Consider the following 14,520-nt stretch of genomic DNA (forward strand, 5'->3'; position numbering starts at 1 on the left):
AGTAAACATGTAAGAAGCTCAATTATAAGCCACAAAGTGATGCTGCGCTTTCATGAGACGGAAGCAGAGAGGTAAGTAGGTCAATTATAAGCCTCAATGAATACGAAAACTTTCCAGTCGCGAAAAGTATCGACCTGGAAACATCAGACTCAGAACTAGGCACGTGGACGAAAGAAGGTCTTGAAATCATGGCGAAGGTCATGGTTCCGGTAGAATTAAAATGGAGAAATTGCGAGCTGCCGATGCTGGTAGTGAGCAATGACAGCAGCACCTTATTGGGCCCTGACTGGTTCAAGGCGTTAAACATCGAGTTTACAGGCTTCACACCGTTAGCAATGGAGAAGAAGCTGTCAGTACAAAGTACCCAGATATTTTTAGCGAGTCATACCCGGGGGCCAAGCTGCCGCCGATTCACTTTAAGCTCAAACAGAACGCGCAGCCAAGCTTTCTGAAATGCCGCAGCATTTCGTTCGCGCTTAAGGACGATGTCATAGCAGAACTAGACAGATTGTAAATGCAAGGAATTCTGCAAGAACTTGTACTTGCGCGTACTTGGACCCGAACTAGCCATTGGCTATGGGTCCAAAAATGTTTTCGTATTTTCTGTAATATAAGTGTGATATTAATTTAAATTTAAATTGAAGCAACACAGTGTTGACAATGCGCTACACCTGTCGTCGTTGCCAGAAAAAAGAACGGATCGATCAGGATATGCGGTGACTACCGAAGCGCGGTCAACCAGGTGTGAAAGAGCAACGTTTAGCTTTTGTCTATGAATCAAGAATTGTTCATAAAATTGGGCAAAGGTCGTGTTTTTCGGAAGTTGGACGTGACGTATGGGTACCAACAGCTTGTAGCTGATGACGCCACAGCAAATTCTTCCAAGATAAACACGGCAAAAGGGTTATACAACGTGCAATGCTGTCCGTATGCCGCACTACCAGGTGGGCCCAACGAGTAATGGACAGTCTTCGCAGGTAGCCGTATACCCGGAAAACGTGGCTGAGACGCCGTATTACACGAGCGGCTAGGCGCTCGGCTAAACTTTCACACGTACACGGAATCCCCATACTCGAAAGCCTATATGGCGTCTCGACCACGTCGTGTACGGAGATCAAACGTCTGACGGAAACGTGCAAGCGCGCCATCGTGACCATCTGCGAAAGGCATGGGAGTCGCAACCGGCAACGGGAAATAGAGCAACCAGTAGTTTCTTCAAACTTTCAGCGACTCCAAGCGCAGAATCCTAACCTCTGAGCGCTGAAGTCCTACATGTTCTTCTATATGGTCAACTCGTGAACTGCGACTTTGTGCAACGCCACGGCACTAAATAAGGGAGAAGAAATGTGAGAACGTGCAGATTTGGTGATTGTGATGTATCGTGGTACTGCCGTAGTGCACTGTCTACTGATTCGCGTGTGGTGCCTGGGCATCAAGTTTCCGTCGAACCCTCGTCCCCGCGTGACTATCTCAGCTCTGCTGTCGCACGCTCCGTTAAATGAACAGCTTGTCTCCGACTACTCCTCAGAGGTGTGAAATTTCAAGAGAATTTAAATGCCAGAAAAAACGTTTTTTACCAAAATTTAAGAAAAAATTTAACCCACTTAATTATATTCACTTTGTAACTCAGAAATAACTAAGTATATTTTTGAACCAAATTAAAGACATTGCAAGCCTTTTCAGGAATAGACAGTTACATAATGCATAGAGTACAATCGCCGCAAAGAAATGCTTCAGTGTGGCTCGTCACTGCTGCATAGGGAAGTGCCTGCTTGGGCGCCTTTTCCCACGTTGAGATTCCAGTGCATGTACTGTGAAAGGGCTATACAACGTGTTTCATATGGCATGCCGGTAGGTCCCGGGTTGTTAGAACGAGTAATAGACACACTCCCTCGCAAGCCTGTGGCGCAGCTTCGTATGCACGTTACCGAACTGCGTCCTGTTTCTTTCACAGACGAATGGAGAATTGCCGACCGGCGTCCGCGGTTGGTTGGTACACGAACACCTTGCCATCATGTGGGCAGCTCCAGATGCTTCGCATACTCCCAAATAGCTCATTGAGACAAAGCTTTACAGTGTGTACGGAGGTGATACAATGCAGATGACTCAGTTCAGAAATTCCGCCAGTTTTTTTTTCAAGTTTTTTTTCTTCGGACGCTGACATCTCTGCTCCTGCTGCATCCGCATAAGCTGTTGCACTTTGGAATCTATCTGTTCCGCGATAGCCCTGCTACAGGCCCCCCCCCCCGGCTTCCTCCTCACCGTACCCGACTTGCACCAGCTCGACATGTCCACCCATCGGGGGCTGCTCAGACAGCTCAGCGCAGCAGACCTCGCGGACGTAGTTGGTCCAGTCGGTGCAGGCCTGCTTAGGGATGTCATTACTGAGCATCTCTCTGGCGACAATCATGGAGATCTCCTTTTGCCATGCAGAAGGTGAGGTACAGCACAGCTGACCTCGGCAGCTTCGTGTTAGGGCGGCCTAGGCAATCCTTGCGGGCAAAAAAGCTCGCCGAACCGCCTCCGTTCGCACGCAGAGCAGCGCCCCCTCGCAACGCAGCAGTGCCGTGCAGTTGCGACAGTTGTTTTCGGCATCTGTTGCACCGGAACTGCGCCCGCCTCCCCATCGCTGAGGCGCGGTAGAAGGTTACAGCTTCCCCGTCGCAGTTCGGCTTGGCGTCATTGAAACCGAGGTCTCCACAAACGTCCCAGTACTTGTATGTTGCCGGGCGGCCTCCCGAGCTTGTGGACGGTTGGGGGGGTCGCACCACCGATGACCGAGGCGCAAAACACAGTTTCTTAACGAATTCTTCCTGGACCGCTTCGTCGTCCAAGATGCGGCCCATCTCACTGAATTTGAGATCCCAACGGACCGATGACATAGTGGAAACTGTAAGCACGTAAGCTTACAAAACAGTCGGACAGAAATGGCAACAGTGACAGGTGAGGCTTTGAAACCACTTCCAAAGTCTGAAGTGATTGCAGTGTACAAAATGCAGCGCTTATACAGGTTTGAGGCCTAGAGGAGGGAGAGAGGCCAGGAAAGAAGCCCTTGCAAAACCACGTGATTTTCTGCACGCACATTTCTGTGGTGCGGCTCGGAGGGCGGGGTTTCTTTCCTGCTCCCTCCATGCACCCTTCGGGAGTCCGGAGAGGCTCACGACGCATTTCCCGCCAAAACTCGGTAATTCTTTGTCTCCATCTGTGGCTGTAGAAATGCGCGCAGATTTGCGTTTTCACTCGAAAGAAGCGTACAGAACACGAGGGACCACGATTCATGCGTGTTCCGTCGACCGTCGCTAGCTTCCACGCGCATGAAATGGGCTCTCTGGCTGCAGAAAGGCGCGCAGAATCGCGTTTTTGCTCGTGTGCCTAGGCTGATACGCGAGAGTTTGAAACGCGTCCGTTTGAAACGCGCGCGTGGTTTACGTTTATCTGCGCGCACGTTTCAAAGCACGCGAAGGAGCTGGCCCTGGGTTCTTTGCAGGCTACTTTTGGCGAAATATGCGGGTATACTATAAACGTTGGGTATACTGGCATCCGGTTCGTCCAAGTCTCGCGTTAATCGCAGGGCTTGAAGGTTAATTTCACCTGGTGAGGAAAGCACGCAGCTGCTGCCAAAATATAGCAGAAGAAAAGAAATCCAAATCTAGCACACGCTTTGAAGAGCATATGTTGTTTGTGTTCTCTTTTTCTGATATAAACTGTTACACATGGTGCCACTGAAATAGAACTTGTTACTTTGTGCCGTGCACCCTCTTGCATTCCTTTTTTTATGCAATGTATCTTAGATCACGCTGTGTATTTCATGATGCTTCTGAACCAACTATCCCACTTTAATTCAGTGTAAAATACTGCCTTTAAACTTAAGTTCCATGAAAAATTTTAGTACATCGCTACCCTGGCAAGCTTTCCGTGTCCAGCTTGCTGGCACGAGGCTTATATTTAAATGACCCTCTGCAGCACTTTGTATATGAGAGCATCATGACTTTTTAGTGGACAGCTGTCAGATGTGCTCATGAGGTTGTAAAAAAACATTTCTTTGCTGGAATGAATTTCGAGCTTCACGCATGACATCGCTTAGCAAGGTTTTTGATGTCGGGTAGTTTGCATACTATTCTCGCATAACAGTGGCCCACATACTGGCCACACTTTAATCACGCTCTGTGCTGGATAGCACAACCCCCTCAGTTTTATGCTGAATTTGTGAGCACGTGTCTGCTTTTGGCTAAGTAGAGAACAATGCTGCCATGGATGGTCACACCCCAGCTTAGTGCTCAACCTGCCTTTTAATGCTGCTGTTGATGCTGAATGTTGCAATCTAACTCCATTCCGTATGTTTGGGCAGATGGCTGTGTCAACAGTCAAGAAAAATCCTGCAGGATTTTGTTTTTGACCTTGAATACTGTATTTATCTTCATAGTATATTTTCGTCTCCGAAGAGCATCGGGTTAATGCTCGCGTTTCCAGGTTACACGCATGAACACATGCCTGGGTCAACGTTACAGGGCATGCGTTCTACAGCAGCCCTCCCAATACAATTCATTCTACATAAAGACCACACTTGCCACTCTGTGTCTTAGCAGCACCATCCCGCGCCTTTTTGAGTTTTCACACAATAATTCATTTCGCCCTGCAGTCCACCCCTCGCTTCTCACTGCCCATCTGCACCCCCTTAAGCGCTGCAGCTGGTGCAGACCACACCGCCCTCGCGACGCCACTGCTCGTGGGGTTTGATACAATCTGTGAGAGACCAAACTTGAGGCAGTTAAGAAAGTTGCTTTCGAAGCAATCTTTTTATGTACTATACAAGCAAGGCCGAAAAGAACTATGGAGTGTGGCGATGCCAAACTGAGTGCTTTGTGGAAATGTGAAACAAAGTAATCAGACCAAGGAATCGAAGTAAACACTCATGACGATGGGAGGGTAGCTAGCAAAGGGCATTCAGTGAATTACCAAGTGTTCCAGGGGAGTGCACAACATTTAAAAATAAGGTCTTGAGGTAAAGCGAAGATTTTTTTGTGGCATAGTAATACCAGTCTTGGCAGACATCAGAAAACAGGCTAATTATGTTAATTAGTAAATTGAGTAACTAAATTCTAATACTCAACCTTATAATTACTTCGAAAGGCACCTGCCTATATTTGTAACTGGCCGATATTAGCAGCCATATTATGTTTATGAATTTCGAGAACGCAATTACCCTCGCCGCCAGGTGGCAACAAATTTGTGCTATTTCTCACCAGCCACTCAAGAAGCCACTCTCTGCAAAGGGAACGTTGCTGGGAAAAGCCTCATGACAATAATGAATAAATTAAAAGCGCGCGAGTTTCATTCGCAATCCTTTTAATAGAGAGATTCAAGGGCATCGTTACTTTCAAATGACACCATAACCAGCACACCTTTCATTTCTCGCACGCGCCTACTGCAGTGAACCCGGCTAGGTAGGAAGTCCTCGAGGGCAGCGTTACCACAAAGTCCGGCATGGAGAAATCGTCTTCTACCTTCTTTTTTTCTTCACGCTCGGGCCTTGCAATCCAATAGCTGCATCAGGACGCCAACCTTATGCTTCAGTGTCGAGCACTCTTCCCGCAGATCCCGGGCGACACTTTCAAGCTGCTGCACAGAATCCTTCAGCTTTTTATTTTCCTCCTTTGCAGCGTCGAGTTCTTTCTTCACGCACTCCGCACCCTGCGGAGGCTCCGAATGCGGCTTGAGAGGAAAAACCAGTGTGCGTACTTTTCTCAGAAACTGCTTTTTAATCCTGCCTTTCAATTTTCTGTACTGACAATCCGCGGATGAGCACAGGCTCCTTAGACGTTTTTCCAGACCGCAACATGACTGAGCATGGACGCTTCCGCTGCTCGTGTGCGAGAGGCAAATGTCAACCCACGTATCATTGGACGTGTACTTCTCCCTCAGCATGCCCACGGCAACGCTATTGGGCAGCTTGAGCACAATTTTATCATGAAAAGCAATGAAACATACATTTTTTGCGCCAGACATAATTTGCAGGATGGGCCGGTGCTAACAAAACAAGGCTGACATTCACCAGAATAGAAATTCGCCCCTCTTTACGCTCATCACTGCAACACAAGAACACGCAGGCAATTCGCCAACAAATCCTCAGACAAGCGCAAGAACACAACCAGGTCTGTTCTGTGAGATGAGATGGCACGAAACCTTCCAGGGGCGTCGTTGTTCAGGAAGCCAAGTCTCCACACTTTTTCAGGTTGCTTTCATCCATGAGCGCAAGAGAAAGCGAAGATGTCGGAGCCAACAGCAGTTCTTGGCAACGTCAAAGAACAGGGCAGCTGCTGGTCAACCGCACACACAGGCAGGGAGAGATGATGCAGTCCCTTTCACCACAGCATTTGCTCTGAAAAGTGAGGAGGACCAAATGTTAGGATCCTGACAATGCTCTCAATGACATAAAACAAAAAATCAACAGAGCAGCATCCGGCACACCACAATGAGTCGCTCCTGAGCCGATTCGTCTCACCATGAGCAGTCCCTTCAGGAGGAGGCCAACAGCCCCGTATTGGATGCAGAGAAGTGGTGAGCCATATAAACACAAGGCATTCTTCAAGAAGAAGTGCTTTTCATTTTTGTATCACTTCGTTTAGGGTGTGACAGCAAGCTTACAAGCCCTCCTTGACAGAAACAAAAGTTGGAAGAACAGCAATAAGCTAATGCGAGAAGACCGTGAAGGCTCGGGAATTCTATGATTAAAGGATGCACATTCATTAGACGCCCCGTTTTCTGGTTTTCATAATCGGCATTTTATTCAAAATATGTAAGTCAAAACAACGCATTTTTGAACCACTAAAGTTGACTTTCCCGTATTATAGTTACTTAATATGTAAACATGTTATGTTAAAGAAATCTTTGTTCGTGCATTTTCATTGCATGCTCTCATCTCCCCTTTTTTCTTAGGCTCGTCCGCTCTACTTTGGACGATCTAGGAATCCAGACATTGGAATGGCCACCCAAGGGAGCAGATATTAATAAAATCGAGAATGTCTGGGGCCTGATGAAGCGCCGCATCTCGCGGTGCACTATTCAGGCAGAAACAAAGGATGCCCATTGGACTGTCATCTATGAAGAGTGGGACGAACTCCTGACCAGAGGTGGGCACCCTCACGAGGGCGAACCCTCATGAGGGCGTCCTCACCCTCACCTCATGAGGATTTCACTCAGGGAGGTGAGGGAGAGGGAGGATGAAAATATGTGAGGAGGAGGGTGAGGGAGGAAAGGCATGGTGAGGTGGGGGAGAGGGAGGGCAGAATTCACTGTTTGAGGCCGAGGGTGGTGGCTCGAACCGTACTCCGGGCTAACGCTTTTGTCTGTGCCACCTGTTATGAATTCCCATTTTAAAGCGGTACTTCTTAGGGCGAAGGTTCCCGGGAAGACAAAGTTCCTGCACTCTGGAGGTACACGAGGCGAACACGAAACGCGGGTGCAGCACACCTTCTCCGTCGCCGTGATGTACTACACCCCCGAAAAAAGTGCTCTTCTAGCTCGAAAACCTTTTTTGTTTAATTTTGTAATGTATTCGGTGGAACACCCTGTATGTGAGATAACAAGGGACCGCTGGCCGGGCCGTGTGGGTGGCTGCCAGTCCAACGGGAACCATGATACCGTAGTCAACATTTTCATTATCAGCCCCGAGTCGGTTGGATGATCAGAGTGTACAGTAAAACACGTAGAAACTGTACCTAGTAAGGCTGTTGGATTCCCAAGTTATATGCCTTCTTTGCCGGAATGAAGTCCGATTTCAGATCAGTGAGGTTTAACAGAATTGGCTACAGCACAAAAAATGCTTCTGCAAAACTGCACTGTCAAATCAAAGGCTGTTGGTGGCTTGGTGTGGAATTTTTTTTATTCATACTGTGAGTAGTTCAGTGCAGTCATATCTTCTTTCTATATACTGTTTTCTCTGGAATTGCGGTATAAGAAAGCGGTGCCGCAATGTGGTAGGCAAAGGCGACCATTGTAGTTTTACTATGAAAATAAAGCAGCACCTTAACCACCTTGGTCTGAATCATCGCTCGCTCTGCCTTGCATTGTATCATCATCATCATCAGCCTTACTACACCCACTGCAGGGCAAAGGCCTCTCCCATGTCTCTCCAATTAACCCTAACCTTTGCCAGCTGCATCCACCCTTTGCCTGCAAACTTCTTAATCTCATCCGCCCACCTAACCTTCTGCCGCCCCCTGCTACGCTTACTTTCTCTTGGAACCCACTCCGTTACCCTTAAGGACCAGCGGTTATCTTGCCTTCGCATTACATGCCCTGCCCAAGCCCATTTCTTTCTCTTGATTTCGACTAGGATGTCATTAACCCGTGTTTGTTCCCTCACCCACTCTGCCCGCTTCCGATCTCTTAACGTTACACCTATCATTTTTCTTTCCATGGCTCGCTGCGTTGTCCTTAACCTAAGCTGAACTCTTTTCGTTAGCCTCCACGTTTCTGCCTCGTAGGTGAGTACCGGTAAGATTATGCTGTTGTACACTTTCCTCTTGAGGGAAATTGGTAAACTGCCACTCATGATCTGCGAGAATTTGCCATATGTGCTCCAGCCCATTCTTATCCTTCTAGTTATCTCCCTCTCATGATCTGGATCAGCTGTCACTACCTGTCCTAAGTAGACGTATTCCGGCACAATTTCTAGGCTCTCGCTGCATTGTATCATGCGCTAAAAAAGAAAAAGTTCTACTGCTCTCCAAATAACATCAGCATCTTTTGGTTTATTTCTGTCCCTGCTAAGACCACTGACCGCGTAATCACGCGCCTGATATTATGAACCAAATTTCTAGCAGGCATGGTAGGTAATTGTCACTCAGCATATGAGTAGGGCGTAGACGTGCAAGCGAAAAAATCACGGGCGGTTTCGCTTGGGGTTAACCATGAATTGTCGTGTGCTAGCACCGTTAGTCTTGTTTCGCATGGTTTAATTATCTTGACTTTCTATGCTGTTGCTTGGCCTGAACATGCTTTCTTTCATTGATATTTCATATGATGTAAGTTTGCGTGTTATTGCATAACTTTAGACTTGTACTGCGGTAGAACTGGTCATTCTCTATAATCGTAGATACCTGGGAGTCCTGATTCCGCTCCCAGTGCAGAGGTGCAGCAGTTAAGCTACGCGCCACTGCCCTGCGATGGCAGGTGCTGCCATCGGTGGGGCTTGTGAGACCTATATTCTTCCTGAGGAATCTTTAGCGACTAATCACTAAATTGAAGTGCCACGGTAGGCAGTTTGCTCACAATCCGATGGGCAGCTTGTGATGATGTCATAACGTCACGTGACCAAGATCGCCCACATGCTAGAATCAGGCTTCGGACAGACAGACAACCACTTTTCGGCGGATTGGATTCCCCAGAGAACTGAAATGTCAACCACAGGAATCATTCACTCCAGACCAGGGAATTAGTGATTACTATTATTCAGCTCAAATGCTGCATTTTAGCGAGCCGTTTGATTTTCAAGTGGCCTCAATAATGTATTAATTTATATGACCGCATAAGACCCTCACTGCAGAGGAAAGCTGGCACCGCACCGGGGGAAGACACTAAAGAAATAGAAAATTTTAAAGCTGGGGGAGCGGGATCCGAACTCACAGTGGCACTAAAAAATGAGTTCCGCTGGCTGCTACTTCAGACCACTATGCAGTCGCCACAGCTTTTTTTTTTTTCAAGTATGACAATTATAAGATTTAAAATATATTCTATGTACATTAACTAAATTATTTGCAAAGATTTTAGGATACGCCACGAAACACATCGCAAAAAGACAGCAACATAGCAGTAGGTGCGAGGTATATTCTGAGCACATCACCAAGAAGATGTGCCACTCCGGTTTTAAGGCGAAAGCCTTTGTAATGGCTCATGCTCGCCGCCACGATCGTGTCCGTCCGTAACACTAACTCGAACAACTCGGAAACTAAAAAAGTTAAGAGAAAAAGAACAATTGCATCAGATAGACGAGGAAGAATGAAACCTAGGAACCAAGTTTGATAATCGTGGAATAATTAGTTAATTATAGCCAAAAATGTCAAAACTGCCTCGAAATAACGCGGACCTGGATATAGTCACAGGAATGGTGTGACGTCACATCCACCAGACATCGTCACAGCGAAGTGCAGTAACTCGGGAACTAATAAACATGGGAGAAAAATGGTTGTATCGGGAAGAGGAGAAAAAAATGAACCTAGAAGCCACGTTTGATGACTGTAGAACAATTAGTTAATTAGTTATAGCGAAAAGTGAAAGGGGTGACGTCATATCTGCCGGAAGTCGTCACAGCAAAACGCAAGAACTCGGGAACAGATCAAGAGGATGAAAAGAATGGTTGCATCGGAAAGAGAGAGGCAAATGAACTTCTAAGCCAAGTTTGATGACTGTAGAGTGAGTGTCGACAAGACTAAGCGTCAAGTGGTTCAGTCGAAAAATAAAAAGAATCATAGCAATGCTTCGTCGTTAATGATAGTTCACAGAGGCAGCAATAGTAACAGCCAAAGTCACGCGCAAAGGCTTTCGCCTCACGCAGTTTGAAGAGTTCAAAGTGCCCCTCGAAATTTTTTTAAGTATGCCGGCTGATACACTTCCCTAATTTGAACAATCAGTTCGGCTCTCGTGCTGTGCTTGCAATGCCATCGTCTTCGTCACGTAGCCGCGTTCACGAGAGTTGTTGTTGAAAGTGTCAGTCTCTTACGCTGTAGTTTGAAAGCGTGGTCTTCATCATCTTTCATCCGTGCGCGTGGAAGCGTCATCAGACAAGCATGTAGCAAACCGCACGAAATGGCGGAAGATTAGAAGCAGTGAAATTAGAAGACCCAGTGCAATCGAAATGTCATCGGGTAATGGTAATTAAGCGACCTACAAAATTTCCTTCTTCTGAGTCTATTCTGTGCTTAGCACTTAATGTAATTATCGTGGTAAACGCTACTGAATTATTTTCTAAATAATCTTGCCGGACATTAGTTTTTGTACACAGACACAACAATGCGCTGACTGAGTTTAGCCGTCCATTTTAGCATAGCGGGCATGGTAGCAGCAAACGAGGCAGCATGCTAAGCAATCCTTTTTGCTTTGCTATCCAAATTAGTGATTCCAAATCTGCACATTGCTACAGGAGTGACGATCGCTTTGTAGCGCTACTGCCCTGTCCACTGTGTGTTCAACGTTTTCTTTCTTGCGTGATTGCATTATCAAAAGATCTGTTGTCTTGTGGCGGTGTTGAAGCAAATCCTAGCCCGATTGAAAAACAAAAGCTATCGGAATTGCTAGAAGGCCAGTGCAAGATTAATTCAACAATGGAGGGCCTGCAGGCATCTCAAAACATAACTGGGAATAAGTTTTCCGGTTTAACTCACCGAAATGATGGCACTGAGAAAGCTGTCGGGCCTAAATGGCTTAGCCACGAAGGTAAAAGTCATGGAATCGGCAATACCGAAACTTCAGGAGTGGCTTAATTAGTAAAGTTAGGAACCAGATAGAAGATTTAGAAAACAGAGGCAGGAGAAATAACCTGATCACGAACGGAATAAAATAGCTTAGTGAGGAGACAGCGAGGAACTGGAAAAGGAAGTAATTGGTGGCGTTTTTTTATGGAACAAGGTTTAACAGTGAGTGGTGTAGAAAGATGCCATAGGTGGGGTAAAACGGAAATAAATAAGGCACGACCAGTCGTTTTGAAACTACACGATTTCTGTGAAAAAATTTCAATACTACTATCATGCTCTTAACTCAAAAACACCAAAATCACCTCAAAATCCAAACACCAAAAAAGATCAAAATCATGAGCTGAGGACTTTTCTAAACGAGTTAGGGAAATACGTAAACAGTGGAAAAGCCCTGAAGAAAAAAGGAAAGCGGGCGCAAAGCTAATGTATGACAAGCTAAGCGTTAATAGCGTACTGTAGCGTTGGGATGCAAAAAGAGGTCCTTGCTTTAGGCTTAGAAAGAAATCATACTGACCCTGGACCCTCAGACCCTGAAAATACTAAATGTTAATTGCAGAAGTGTCATAAACAAGACAACTGAGTTGGAGGCTCTTCTGCTTTTGCATGACCCTGAAATAGCGGCTTTGACAGAAGCACGGCTTAACAATACGGTGTTCGGCAGTGAGTTCGTTACCACTGGCTACAGTTGATACCAAAATGATCGTGATGGTAGAGGTGGAGATGTCAGCATTCGGTTTAAATCGTCCCAGCAAATTTTACTAATGCCTGATGTACCCAATGTAGAGTGCATTTTTTGCACAACGTACCATGGAAACGTTGGATATATTATTGGAGCAATGTACAGGCCCCCCCAACTCTACCGTTGCCGTATTACAGGAACTGAAACAATATCAATTACTGCCAAAACAAATAGCCAGATAGTAGATAGCGTTACGGACCACAAAGCTGTACTGCTCACTACTACACACACCGCTTTTGATAAGAAACCTAAATATTTATCCTATCGAACTTTTCTCGAGATACATTGTAAGTATCTCGAACTCTTGATCACTAATGACCTCACTTGGACTAAGCCCATTGACTACATAATGGCTAATGTTAACAACAAGTTGTTGTTTCTGAGGAGAGGTTTGGGACTCTACTTCTTCTGTCCGACTGCTCGCATACAAAAACATAATTCTGCAGATACTAGACTTTTCATGCATAGTTTGGGACACTTTCACTAAAAGTTACACTAAGATAGAAATAGTGCAACGAAAAGCAGCTTGCTTCATTTATAACAGATTTCGACGTACCTCAGTGACCGAACTATTAACTAAAGCGGACTTGGCCCCATTAACGCTGGCAGCAGCAGCGGACACGCACACAGCATATCAAGATATTGTCTTCAATTTTTTCAGCATTTCATCGACGTACTGCCCCGTGTCATCGTCAGAGGATAACCGAGGTGGGCGTGTCTGGCACCCACAGTGAGCGTCACCTGGACTATCGCTTACCTGCAGCCGTGCGAAACACGTATCTTCACATTCTGGCAGCAGCAGCGGACACGCACACAGCATATCAAGATATTGTCTTCAATTTTATCAGGTACTAGACGCTGGACGGCTCTTCTGTACGCTTTACCGGTGGTGCTCTACCGGTGGTAGCCTTGGCAGCTGCCTTGCCTCTTCCGTTCTCCTGGCACTCATCGCGACGCCGCTTTTACAATTTCCTGCAGCATTTCATCGACGTACTGCCCCGTGTCATCGTCAGAGGATAACCGAGGTGGGCGTGTCTGGCACCCACAGTGAGCGCCACCTGGACTATCGCTTACCTGCAGCCGTGCGAAACACGTATCTTCACATTCTGGCAGCAGCAGCGGACACGCACACAGCATATCAAGATATTGTCTTCAATTTTATCAGGTTGGTGCTTGTTCGTATGCTTTATTGTAAACGGCATCGTCACCTTGCCGTCGCTGCTGCTGCCAGGTGTGTTGTGGTGTAATTTTTGTCGCCTCTAGGACTAACTTTGTCGGGTGCTTTCGCCGAGCTCCTCAGCGCGAAAATGGACAGTGCAAAGGATGCCCTACAAGATTTCAGGGCTCTCGGGGATAAGCCTCCAGGGAACATTAAGGAAGTAGCGAAGATTCTTACCGAACTTCTAACTAAACTTGATGTATTTGCATCCGACATGAAAAGCAGCGTCGAAAAAATGGGCGGCTCAAGCACTGAAATTCCCGCTGAGCTCTCTGGCATTAAAGAGTCAATTGACTTCATGAATGAGGGGTTTGAAAACTTCAAGGCAGATGTGGAGGGTTTTCGTCGGGAGCTTGCGGAAGTCAAAAAACAAAATGAACATTATCAGAAAACAAATGAGCTTCTGAGAAATGAACTGCAAGAGACAAAAAAAGAGATGTTAGAGCTAAAACAGTTCACCAGGAACATAAATCTTGAAATCAAGGGACTTCCGCTTGCTCCGAATGAGGACCTTGTAAACTCTGTTCAGAAGGTGGCTTCTTGCCTGGGTGTCGCACTTGCCGAGTCTGACATTGATGCAGTGCATCGAGTGCGCTCCAAAGATAAGGATAAGCCAAACGTGGTGGTCAAGTTTGTCACAAGGTCTATCCGAGATAAAGTGCTCAATGCAGCTAAAAAGACCAAACTGAACACGAGACTGCTTGGTTTTGAAGAACAAGAACCCTTGTTTGTTAATGAGCACCTGTGCGTTGAAAACAAAGTACTACTATCTAAAGCAAAGAAAGCAGCTAAGGACCACAACTGGAAGTTTGTTTGGTTGTCACAAGGAAAAATTTTGATGCGTAGGGCAGACAACTCTACTGTTCTGCACATCACAAGTGAAGGTGACTTGGCCAACGTTGTGTGACCTTTCTTTTTTTCTGTCGTTCAGATCTTAGCATGACATTTTTCCTGTTTCTTTTGACATGGCTTTTACGTTTCAACAAGTTGATGATTTGATGCGTGATAAAAGCTTTTCAATTTTGCATTGTAACGTGCGCAGCATACGAAGTAACCTAAATAACTTGATTGTACACATGGCAAGGTATGAA

At 46.2% G+C, this 14,520-nt stretch overlaps 1 long non-coding RNA gene across 1 annotated transcript in view; it reads right to left on the minus strand.

The window, feature by feature from the left end:
• Nucleotides 1-5,329: 5,329 nt before the first annotated feature.
• Nucleotides 5,330-14,520, minus strand: part of LOC144108881 (uncharacterized) — a 42,160-nt gene continuing 32,969 nt past the window's right edge. Inside the window, exon 3 of the long non-coding RNA XR_013309535.1 lies at nucleotides 5,330-6,379. This is a non-coding gene — a long non-coding RNA (uncharacterized LOC144108881). The remainder of the gene's footprint in view (nucleotides 6,380-14,520) is intronic.

This window comes from Amblyomma americanum, chromosome 10 (genome assembly GCF_052857255.1).
Source record: "Amblyomma americanum isolate KBUSLIRL-KWMA chromosome 10, ASM5285725v1, whole genome shotgun sequence".
In the NCBI taxonomy this organism is placed as follows: Eukaryota; Metazoa; Arthropoda; class Arachnida; order Ixodida; family Ixodidae; genus Amblyomma; species Amblyomma americanum.